General features: G+C 41.3%; 1 long non-coding RNA gene across 1 annotated transcript in view; it reads left to right on the forward strand.

Moving 5' to 3' along the window:
- Window positions 1–12,261, forward strand: part of LOC146602078 (uncharacterized) — a 29,880-nt gene that overhangs the window by 2,332 nt on the left and 15,287 nt on the right. The window contains exons 2-4 of the long non-coding RNA XR_014897731.1: window positions 12–187; window positions 1,610–1,744; window positions 10,807–10,927. This is a non-coding gene — a long non-coding RNA (uncharacterized LOC146602078). The remainder of the gene's footprint in view (window positions 1–11; window positions 188–1,609; window positions 1,745–10,806; window positions 10,928–12,261) is intronic.

The following is a 12,261-nucleotide window of genomic DNA, read 5'->3' on the forward strand; positions in this document are numbered from 1 at the left end:
TTTTTGAATAGGTATGTCCCATCAGATGCTTCTTGGTGGAGCATTTTACCAAGAGGAACGTTTTGCAGGAAGTTCTGTTAATTAGGGAATCTGTGATGTAAGTTCACAGCAGGACTTCGATGCTGAGTGGTAAAGCTGCCCGGTCCTGAGCAAGAGACTCACACTTCCAGTCCAACACATGCAGACAGTTAAGTGCCTAAGAATTGGGTTTCAGAGTTCTCAACATGCTGAGTGGGAAATACTAAAACTAGCCAAGAGAAAATACCAAGAGAAACAAGGTCTAAAATAGATTTTGTATTTGTTTCCACGAAAGGTTTTCAGCTCCAAATTCTCTCCTAGAGATAAATGACTATGGTCAATCAATGGTTTCTCCYGTACTACCTCACAGTCCATAATCCGTGGAAAATACGGGTATCTGGGAGACTGATTTCTAATATTTTTCTCATTCAGTTGAGTTTGGGCAGCTCTCCTACTTACCAGAAAAAGATTTAAACCACCAGTCTGCTAGGTGGTTATGTTCCAATTACACAACATTTTGTTTGCAAGCTCTCTCACTGAAGCTCCTGTGTTTTGTACAAATAATTAAAATTCATCAAGGCAGACAGGAAAAAAGAAGAATTTGATTCTGTAGCTTACAGAAGTCATTTGCAACGGGGAGGAGATAGTTTCATATCCTTGCTATAGTTAGAAAGGGAATTGGGACTTTTCTCGTAACAGTCTGAGACTTCCACCCCTCCTCTAAATAGTAAGGTTTCACGTTACAGTAACTAGATTTTAATCTGCTGAGGTTTTACAAAATACCTAGAACTCATGAAGAAAATCTCTATTTTCAAAGCTATCTTTTGTGCAAAGATTAGGCCATTAGGCACTCTGAAAACTTGCACTGGRTTAAGACAAAGGGAGGAGATGCCAGCTGGGGGGTTTGGGTTTGGATCTAGAACAACTCATTTTCCTAGAATTACGGTGGCTTAACACACATTAAGTGGTAGATACAAATACTTCCTGGATTTGGTGGCATCCCAGTGGGGTTTTTAGACATTTCAGTAGTATCAGCATTTTGGACTTAGAAGATTCGGTTAAACTCAGTTGTCCTGCTCACCACAATCACAGTGCAATGCAGCACTAACGTGCCTGCTGTCTTGCCCGCTTCAGTCACAGATTTTCTGCTGAGACTGGTCCTTTGTTTTACTCCTCCTTGTCTCCTGGTTGCCTCTGGGAAGCACCACGGCCTGTGTGACACCAAATATGCGCTGATGGCCCTGGCAAGACGTATGTGGTGTCCAGCTACTCATCTACTCTCTTGTGTTAGCTCAGTGGTCTGAGAGCTATTTTGGGGCTGCTGGGAGGTCAAAGAATTTGTTTWATGGGTACCTGCTAGCCCTGTTCACAAAGTTATTTAGGCCTGCTGAAGGAATACTGTGCTCCAGATCTGTCCCCATCTGTTAAACACACATATACGCACCTGTAAGTACAATTGTATAAAGCTYGTTTCTTTAGGGATCTAGGCTAAATATACAGGTAAACCCAGTAAGGTCCCTTAGAGGTGTGCCTTTGCTGAGCTGGCATGGCATATTATTATTATTTTTTTTATTCATCTTGATTCTTTCAGTGCCAACTATGAGAAGGCAGGTACAGAGGCCTGAACTAAAAACAGTGAAGTAACCCTACAGAGAAGCCAGATGTTGGAGAAATGAAACACTACAAGGTTAAAAATGARGGGGATTTTTTCTTAATTCTCTCAGAGGTAAGTGGCCTTCTCCATCCCATTCCCATCAAGAAACTTTGTATTAATCAAAAAATGTTCACTCTGGCTAAAGGAATCCACTCAGAAAGTATTGCTTTCCATATTAACAACTTCCCTGTCCCATCTCTCCTGCTTGCAGTSGCACTTTTCTTCCCAAAATGACTTCCAAGAAGACAAGCTGCACAGGTCATTAATTCTGTTTCAGGTATTGGATGAGTAGAGAGCTCAACTGATGCCCACAGTTACCTGCCTACAGCATGTCACAGCTATAATCCTCCCTCAATCTGCTTGCCCAAAGCCTTGGGATGGGACCGCCCCATAACCACTCACTGAGTGGGGAGAATTTAGCCGTCAGTTGAGACTGTTGTCCTCTTAAATTCAATGYTAAGTTTAAAGATGTACTTCTAAGTTGCACATGTCTTTTCCTCAAAGCTGCTTTCATATACTAGAAGATAGTGATTACATATGCTTGAGCATTAAGAGGAAAATGCTGAGCCAGGCTACCCCAGAGGCACGGCGCTGGGGATGTTCAAGCTGAACTCGTTTAGGGGCTGCACAAGCAGCATGTGGCAAGCCTGAAGTCTTCCATCCATTATGTAAAACAAAATTTGCAAAAAACTCYTCTTCTGCAGAGATGTGTGACTGGGAAGGTGCTGTGCATGAGTATGTGCTCTGGTAAGTTAGCCCACTCAGAGCAAGAGATGATAGAACTTGTAAGCCATCAAAGAACCTCCTGATTCCAAATACTTTGATGCTGGTAGCATCAGCCTGCATATCTGATCAGTTGTGTCCTGCAACCCTTGAGCCAGGTAGAAGGCGCCAAATGCCATTCGATACCATTTTGATTCCCTGTGGTCAGAATTTGACCTAGCAAAATTGCTTCAAAACTTCAGTACAAGTGCTCCCTTGTTTCCCTTTAGCCATCACCTCTCTTTTTTTAAGCTTGAAAAATAYTTCTCTACCAGCTAGAAATCTGGAAGATAATTCTCACATCTCCCTCTCACCCAGTCTTGCCAAAGCAGTACAGCATACACAGATATACATGCACAAAAATGTGCATGTGTACCAAAACGCTTCTCACTCCCCACTTCACAGCTTCTCTAAAGTAGTATCCAAATCACACCTTGACTGAACTTTTGAACCTACCAGGGCTGAGATGGCCTGAAATCAAGCAAAACAGGCTGGCCTGTGCCTATGGTTTTAAGGAGCATCTAAGTAAGTACAAGTTAAATTCTGTTCTCACTAAGATCTGATAAGGAAGAGCTGGTAAAAGGACAAGATTGCTGTTTAATCTTCCTAAGGTAGTCACAGCATGTGCCCTCTGCCTGAAAATACACTTAAAAGTAAATGTCCTTTTGGCCTGAGCACACATTTACATGGCAATAGCACAATTAAACAATTAACTGAAATGAAAGTCTGATTTTGCAAGACTCCATTCTAAATGACATGTAGCAGTTCTAGCAATTAGTTAGATAACTACAGCTGTTTTCTCATTTTTTTTTGTTTATAAATGCTGCTCTCGCAGCTCTGAACACACACTGGAGCAGGCACAAGACAGTGGCAGTGAGTACTCAAGAGCTGAGGATGCCAGCAGGCCTGGGACCATGTGCTTTATGCTGGAAACAGATTCATGCATCTAGATGGAAAATACAAACAGCCACAAAACAAATACTCAGAATTTCTTCTCTGTCCTGTATTCAGGCAGAGAAGATGGTGGCTAGCTCACTTCTTATAGGAGAGAGACCTTGTTTGAAAGAAGAGGCTGCTACAGAGGAGGTGGGACACAAAGAACAATTTTCTATTGCTGGCAGTACAGAGTGTAAGGACTTTGACTTGAGACAACCAAAGCSAGAGGCAGTTAGAGTCAACCCGCTGGGTAGGGGGCCTGCTAGGCATCGTTTGACAAAGACTGAGTGTGCAGTCCTAAGAGGAAATAATCAAGGGAGAAGGGATGGGAGAAGAGGGGAATAGACTGGCTGATTGCAACTTCTGCAGGAAAACCAGACCTGCCCTTTTCGCCAGCCATTTCAAGACAGTTGATCAGAATTAAACAGCTCTAAAACAGCAATTCATTCATTTAATGGCTTTAAAGGCTGTTCCCTATTMAACAAGACATGGCAAATCTGTTTCAGATTAGCAAATCAAATGACTCACAAAAATAAAAATTCTCACTTTGGTATTAGGTTTTGGCCTTTAAGAGCTGTATGCCAAACAAATGCTATGTCCATACTGCTAAACAGAAAAGACCCAAAATCCAGTCTCTGGCTGTGAGACTGAGTGGCGCAGGTTGGCTCAGACTAGCCCTCTCAGAAGCAGCCCTCTGCAGCAGACCAACCATATACACATTGCATGGCGCTTGGCCCTGGCTCTCCTCTGTGCTGCAAGTGGAGTCCCAACGGCCCTAAGACATGATCATTATTTGTATGTGTTTCTGAGTTCAAAGGAGCTGAAATAATTTGGGGGCAGTGTTGCAACCCATGAGAGTGACATTTTTATAGAATGAAATTGAAAGGATGTGTTGCATACTCTAGGGTGTGCATAAGGATGTTTTGGCATGTGGGAAGGTGCAGAACCTGATGGGACAACCCTGGGGGACTGCGTAGGTTGGAGTGCAGTCTTGTCCATTCTGTCTCCTCAAAGGACCCGGGTAGAGTCCTGACCAGAGCAGGGAGCAAAATGCCAATTAAGGGATGTGGACGATGAAGGGTCTGTGGTTCAATCTCACACCCACCCCCTTTTAGCTTAGACATATACAGAGGAACTGAGCAGACTCCTCTGTAGGTCTTACCATCACATGTATCCAGCTGGAATTAAACAGTAAACAGAACATCTGAATCACAGAGTAGTTCTCAAATGCTTCTCACTAATAAAGAATTGCCAGGGAAATATCCAAAATTGAAGAAGGCATCAGAAAAAAGTATCACCACAGCTAACAAACTCTAGATATGTGGAAGACAACAGGAAATTTCAGCAGTACTTTATTCTCTATCTGCCTGAAATCAAGTGCAAAAAGGAAGACAGTAGCTCAAGAACTGATGCTCTTGGTGTGTAAAACAGATTTACATTAACTCAGGAGTAACTCTGAAATGCTATTTAAGAAATATGTAGGTACTACCCAAAAAGAAAAATGTAAGTATTATAATTTTAACAGAAAATATAGAAATTAAATGAAAGAGTTCTCAAGAGATAGAATAGAGTTGAGGGAGAGCAACTGCAATTCAAATCACACTCTTGAGAAAGTTTTCTTCAGCCTAAGGCAAAAGGAGGTAGAGAGTCTCTTTGCTCTAGGAATCATCCAGCTAGTGAAACCAGYAGAGATGTGTGATTTCAAGGTCGCTGTCCATCATCTGCAAAATATCATGTCAGTCAGTGGAAGTTCCTGACAACTGGATTTGGGCTGATGATGAGAAGACTATGTGAATGAGGGAGAGTGATGGATATGATATGCCTTGACTTTGGTGAGGCTCACACCTTAGTCCACAGTATTCTCCTGTGCAAGTTGAGATATTATGGGATGGATGAATGGGCTTTTAAGTCAGCTGGTAAGTGACCATACTGCCAGGATTAAAGTGGATAGTAATTAGTGACTTACTGTCCCACTGAAAGCAAGTACACGTGAAATGCCACAGTAGTCCACAGTACCTTTATCAATGATTTAGATGGTCAGACAGAGTGCAGCTTGCAGCAAATTTGAGAATAACCCCATGCATGAGCACAGAGTGGAAACCTGAATGGCTGAGCCTTGGTGAAGGGAGACCTGGGGGTTGTGGTGGATGCCAGGATGAATTAAAGCCACTCTGTATTCGTTTTGGATAAGACAAGTTTCCCACTGGGGTACATCAGGAGAAGTGTGCCCAGCAGATTGGGGGAAATGGTTGCCTTCTATTACCCATCTCTGGTTAGACCAGTTTTGAACGTACCGGTTCAAAAAGGATGTCAAGAAATTTGAGCTGCAAAGATACTCAGGGACCTAGGGCACGTGACTTGAAAGGAGAAGGTGAGGGAGCTGGGATTTTTTAGGTTTTAAAATAGGAGACTAAGGAGTGGTCTAATAGCTTGAATGGAAACTGCAAGGACAATCAAGTGAGACTCTTTTCAGCAGGGACAGAGAATATAATGGGGCAGCTGCTACAGGTTGTGGTTTGGGGGGGTTTGGACTGGACTTAATTTTAGGAAACTAATTCAAAGCTAAGAAAACAAAAATAAGTTCTACTCAATGGAAATAGCAGGCMCAAAGGAAAGCTGTCATGGGAAAGTAAAGGTTAGATCGTAGCAAGGTTGAGACTATCACATAAAGCCAAGATTGAACGATGAGGGAGACCAAGACTGCTGAGAAAGGCTAACTCTAGAGACTTCATCTAGCCATCCAAAATAACCAGCAACCAGTCAGTGGCCTGAAATGCTGAAGTGCAGCATGTCCTGTGGATATGGGATGCAGGCCAAGTGTTCTAAAAAAATGAAATCAGAAATTAAAGAGGCAGTAGGTCTGAGATACTGTAGTATGACAATTAGCAGTAAACGGAGTTATCCCATGCCTGAAAGGCAAATTGACTTACTGCTCTTCTGAAAATARGTCAAAGATGTATCTTGTAAGCACAGATAGAGTTTTGGTGGTAAAAATGATTTGGCTTTAGCGCTGGATGTGGAAAATTTCAGGATTTTGTCTACAGGAAACAAGTACTTGCAGTGTTTATTGTCATTGGTAAACTGAACAAACAAGCCCCCATCAAAGCAATGCAGAGAATAATTTTTAGAATTAGAAATTGAAGACAACGCAGACCAATGTCTGCATGGGTCATTGCAGACACAAGTCTTGAAGATCAGAAGAAGTATCTAGTAGAGCAAATGCCTCAGGTTTAGTATGAATAGGTCAAGCTCATTGTTTCTTGATTTGAACAAAGTGGGAATCAACACAGCAGAGCTACAGCTAAGGATGAGCTTTACACTGAAAAACTCTAATTAAGGTTATTGATAGTGGGTGATGGCATAGCCCCAGCTGTAGCTGGAAAGGGAAGAACTCATTTGTTGAATACAACTTCATTTAGAGGCACCAAACTGAGGAGAACTAATTGGAGCAGGAGAGAATTCAGATAAATGTGCTAAAAAAGACAGGGAAAATGACACAAGCATTGAAGACTCTCAGGGCTGTTTTGGGGAGCATCCAGTGAGCAGTGATAGCAAAAGGCCTAAGGCTTGTCACGTTTAAAAAAAGTATAGGCCAATCAGATCAAAAAGAAACAACCAAAACCCCTGGAGGCAGTAACATTGGAAAAAAACTGCCTCCTAAAGGCCCAGTAGGACTAGTTGTGTTTATTGGCAAGAAAAMATAAACACATCTAGTTTATATCCTAACATTACCTTGGTAGAAGATACAGCAGTGGGGAATATCAGATTTCTGTTTGCTGCGTGGCATACCACACAGCTGGTGGGGTCCAGCGGCAATCACAGCTCTGTGAGCATGARCTCCTGATGTTTGCAGTGAAATACATGTACAGACAGGTTTCTGCCAGTTCCCATGTCCTCAGTTCGGTGAGTTGTTCACCAGCAACATCAAACTGAGAAGGCAGCTGTTTGAAAAGGCTGGGCAGCAAGGCTGTAAGTTCTTCCAACTCTGTAAGTTCTTGCCAGTATAACTGATGATCTCATTTTAGCTTTTCATCACCCAGCACTGAGATACAACATCTGCGAGGAGAGGCTACAGGTGTTTAACAGCAGGTAGCAAAGCTATGCAAAAGTAGCTAATTGTTATTCATCAACATCACACTGCTGGGTAGAGGTCCCAGCTAAGGTGAGGAACTCTGCATTGCTCTGCTGTGCTATAAATTGATCTCCAGAGATGGTTCCTGACAAAAATGCTCAGTGTTGAAATAACGAGGACATTCCCTATCATTTTCTAAATGGGKGACTGAGGCTAGATATTCCAAGGTTATTAGCAATCACAAGTATTAGAGGTAAAAGAAACATTAGTTTGCAGGATGAGTAGACTTCGACTGTKTGCAGTTTCACTTTGTGAAAGGGCCTGATTTCCATGCCCATTGAAGAACTTGATCCTCAAAAATATCCCACACAGAACACCTCAAAATAGAGATTCTCCAAATTATTAATCTGAAATGAATCACAAGCTGAGCCTCARTCTCCTCAGCTCACCTTCAATGATGAACACATTTCAGTCCTGAGATCAGAATTTCTAGCCCGATGATTAACAGAGACTTCACACTGGGAGAGTAGCATGAATGTACTGAAACAAAATGTTTTGAGCTTTAAGGCCACATATCTAAAAAGATTGCCTGTACAACACAGTGTGCCTTCAGCTCAGAAAGACCCTGAGCAAACTGATAAGAAATGACATGAAGAACGTTTGTTACTGAATGTAAGATTTCCTGCTTAGCGTGCTTTCCCTGTTGGAATGCATTCAGCGCTTTGTTTGTCCTGTGCATCATAGGTTATTTTCATCTTAGAGGAAACTCAGAATAGAGGAGGGGACAAAAATCTGTTCTAGTTTTTATGATCCATCTTCAAACACAATGTTTGTAGTCATATTTGGACAGAATTTCAAAGCTATTTTTGTTTGAATGTTAGCTAAAGTGCTGAAAGAATTCTTAAAATGGAACAGGAGACATAGCCGTAACTTGTTAACCCGTTTGGAAAAGCATGAAGCTCTATTTACAGTTACATTTTAAACTGAGTGAATTACAATCCATTTTGGAACATTCTGTAAAAAATAATATTATGTATAACATCATGTAGCACGTTTACCAGATTCTTTGTCTACAAAACCATTGACATATCTGATTCTTCCTACTGGGTTATCACTGTGATTACTTTCAAGATACAAAAGCCCATAGGGGCCAAATTCAGTCTCACATTCTAGCAAGGATATTTGGTGCAGGCTTGCAGAGGTTGTAAGAAGRGACAGATCTTTACCCCCCGGCAACTGCGGAGCTGCTTTACAGCTGTTTGTGTTCAGTGGTGAAAGGAGTCTTCCTAGGTCCTTTTTTTCTCTATATTACAAACAGCAGATAAAAGTTGAAAGTAGTCATGAGCTGATTGAAGCCCAATATTTATTTGTCCTTTGTCATGTCAGTGTTTTAAACTTAACCCKGGACTTGGTCAAGCAGAAAGCTGCTTATTCAGACATGAAAGGCAACCCTCAGCCCTTCCTTCCATGGGTGCAGTGATTTTCCCGGAGTGGTCCCTTGGGCTACTTGCAGTAACTCTTCATGAGCGCAGGAGAGGCCTTGTGTTACAATAAATTCGTGTACTGAAAGGCATCGGGAGAGTCTGGTGGATTCTCCCCTGCAGAGAGGAGAACCTCCTCTGCTGAAGAGCAGCCTCACAGAAAGGTTTAAACCCTTCCTRCCCTTGCTAGGTAGGACAATCCAGAGTCTTGACTTGGACTCTTACTTGTGCAGATTGGTGGGTCCAGCTTATCGGAACTGCCGTTCCAGGGAACCTGTTGCAGGAGATAGATCCTCCCATAATATCCAAGCATCTGTAACTGTCTGGAACTGTCCTATCCATATGGCCTGGTAATTTGTACTCCGTACCCTTTCACGCACAGATGATCACACAGAGCTGGCAGCAGGCTAAAAGCCCCAGGGAAAAACAGTGGCTYATAATAATTGCTGGTACCAAAAATGTCCTGGGTTTAGCAGCTGCTGGCGCATGTTCTTAGAAGGCTGTCAGAACAGAACTTTCTTCACCAAAAAGGGAAATGTCCCCTTTCCAGCAGCTGCAGAGCACTGAATTAGACATTTTTTAGAGCCACATCCTCTACATGCCCATTGCCAAAAATTGGCAGTTACGTACTGAAGAGTTTTCGAATATCCCTGAAATAATCTTAAAGGGCCTCAGTCATTAATGTWCCCTGGTGGTACAGAAACACTGGCCGGCCACAGAGGTGTGATACTGAATGTGAYCTGGCAAATATGTAAGATTAGGATTAATCATTGCATCAAAACACCTTTATCTGATAAACAAATCTCTCTCATACTCTGACACCCCAAATCCTTCCCAGAGTTAAATAACAATAACCATACATTATTGTTAGTAATGCATATATTCATATAGAGGGTTTGTTCATAAAAGTGGAAAGGGAAAAGCACACGAATTCTAGCCTGAATTCATTTTAAGCCTGAAGATTTTAAGTTTAGTGAGGAGGGAAAAACTGAAGATTTTATCAGATATTTTGGCACAATCCTCCTCCCCCCCCCCTTTTTTTTTTGGACGGGGGAGAGATATTATCCCATTTTCCTGATCTTAAGAGGGATTTAGTAGCAGGAACAAAACAAAAACAAACAAACAAACAAAAGACTGATCTAGCCCTTGACATAAAGGGCCACCTTTTTGCTCAGACTGTTCTTTACAGATAAATGCAAGGGACAGCTGTTGCTTTTAAGAAAGTTTAGCTGCATTTAAGACAGTTTCAAGTCAGGAAACTCCACTGAGGAAGCAGGTAGCCAAGATGACAACTTTGGGCTTGAGATAGTACAAAGCAAAAACACAAACCCAGTAACTGGCATCTGAACTATGTTTGTTTTTCTGTTCATTGCTTTGTGCATCAGCTATTGATGGTGTAGATATTTGGAGAAGAAAAGAAGCTTAAGCCTCACAGAAGTATGCAGAGAAAGGAGTCTCAGACATTCTGGAAATGGAGTATGTGCCCCTCCAAAAAGACTAGCAAAAAAAGAGGTTTTGAGCCAATTTCCTTCTGAAAGAGGATTAGTGCTGTGAACAGAAGCTCAGGCAGTTTCTGGTATTTGTAACCACTTAAAGAGCAAAAGACTTCGCAGTGTTTTACCTAAAGCACCATTGTATAAAAGGGGRTTCAAAAAAGATATTAGATGAAAGTATAACTGAAAGTATAGGCTTACAGTATGCTTTTGCAAAACAAAAAAAAAACACAACAAAACAAAACAAAAACAGACTAATGGCCTCTAGATTTTAAGTAAGAATCAAAGTTTTACTCTATTGACAGGAAACTTGAGCTGGAAAGAAATTCCTTGCATTTTCCAATCATTGCTTTTTTTTTCTTTTTCTTTTTTTTTCTTTTTTCCTTAAAGCAAGAAGGCTGCCAAGCAGTTTCTAGAGGAAAGAAGAGAACCTATATTTTCGTATCARCTCATAGCAGATCAGTGTTGAAGGGAACTCCAGGTGGGACTTTCTGTTCTGAAAAAGGATCAGGTAAACCTGGACGTCCCTCGTCCAGTTGTTTAAACCTTTTTTAAAATCTTCCATCAACAGAGCTCAGTGCTTCTCTAAGCTGTGTCTTCTGAGACGTGAATACTATTGTAATAAGAAATTGTTTTATGTTTTTTCTTTTTGCTATTTATTTCTTATCATAGACTCAGGGCAGGTAGGGAGTCAGGTAGTCACAATTTTCATTCTAACTGTAACGATCTTGATAACATTTTCTTGTACAGGAGGGCGAGTTTGTGGACCTTCCTTCTCAGTTTCTGTGGTGTTTGTGTTTGTTGTCCTTCCCTTTCAGTGTTTTAAAAACAAAACAAAGCTTATTTTTAAAACTTTTCCTCACACATSATGTTTCCTAAAGTGCTTGTCTGGTTCACAGTTCTCCTCTCAAGTCTCTCCCTGTTTTTTTTTTTTTACATCTTTTTTAGCACTCAGTGTCCAAAACTGGCACTAAACTCTGGAAGTCAGAAGCTCTGGAGGATCTCTGTATAGATTTGCTAGTCAAAGGGRCTAGATGAATTGCAAAATTTACATCCTGTGTGTGACTCACAGCACTTCTGCTAATGTGTCCCAGGATGGCATTTGCTCAGTTGCGCAGTATCACATTTTTTTCATATTCAGTTGGTAGATCCTTTTCTCTACTCTTGCAGTCTGGTTTTCCTATTTGGGATGTGATTTCTTATTTCCAAGTTTACAATAAATTAATTAATTTAGGCCATTTCTTCTGTTTAATGAGATCATTGCCAACAGCTCGTTGCGAGTTTGATTTCTATTTTATAGTGGTATAAGTCACTGCAAAGGGCTATTTGATGCATCATCCCTGTTGAGTAACAATTTTGTGGTGACTTTATGGCAATTTCGTCTAGTCTCTATAGCCCTGCTTTCCTTATGGGGTTGTTATACGGAAGTCATATCCAAAGGTTTATTACAACTGCAGTAAGTCATGCCAATTGCTTCCATCTCATCAGCTATGTGAATTATCATGTTAGAGAAGAAACTGAATTCCTCTGACGTTGTTTATTCTTCACAGAACCATACTGGACATTTCTTAGCATTTCTTATCTTCCAARTGCTTACAGGCTGTTTCATAATTTGTTCCAGTAGCTTGCCAAGTTCTGCCAGATTCCTCGAGTTTGTTGCTCTTCCTTGCTTCCACCTTCTGAAACGCAGATACTATGTTGACCCTTCGCAAGTCCTCGGAGCTCACCTCCCTGCTGTTTACTTTTAAAGGCTCTCTCTTTTAAGAGGATTTTTCTAACAAAAACAGTTAAACMCATTTCATGGCACACAGGAATGGTTCCAACTGCCCATCTCTGTGTTCCTCT

This window comes from Rhea americana, unplaced genomic scaffold (genome assembly GCF_003343005.1).
Source record: "Rhea americana isolate MKP2758 unplaced genomic scaffold, rheAme1 scaffold_0, whole genome shotgun sequence".
In the NCBI taxonomy this organism is placed as follows: Eukaryota; Metazoa; Chordata; class Aves; order Rheiformes; family Rheidae; genus Rhea; species Rhea americana.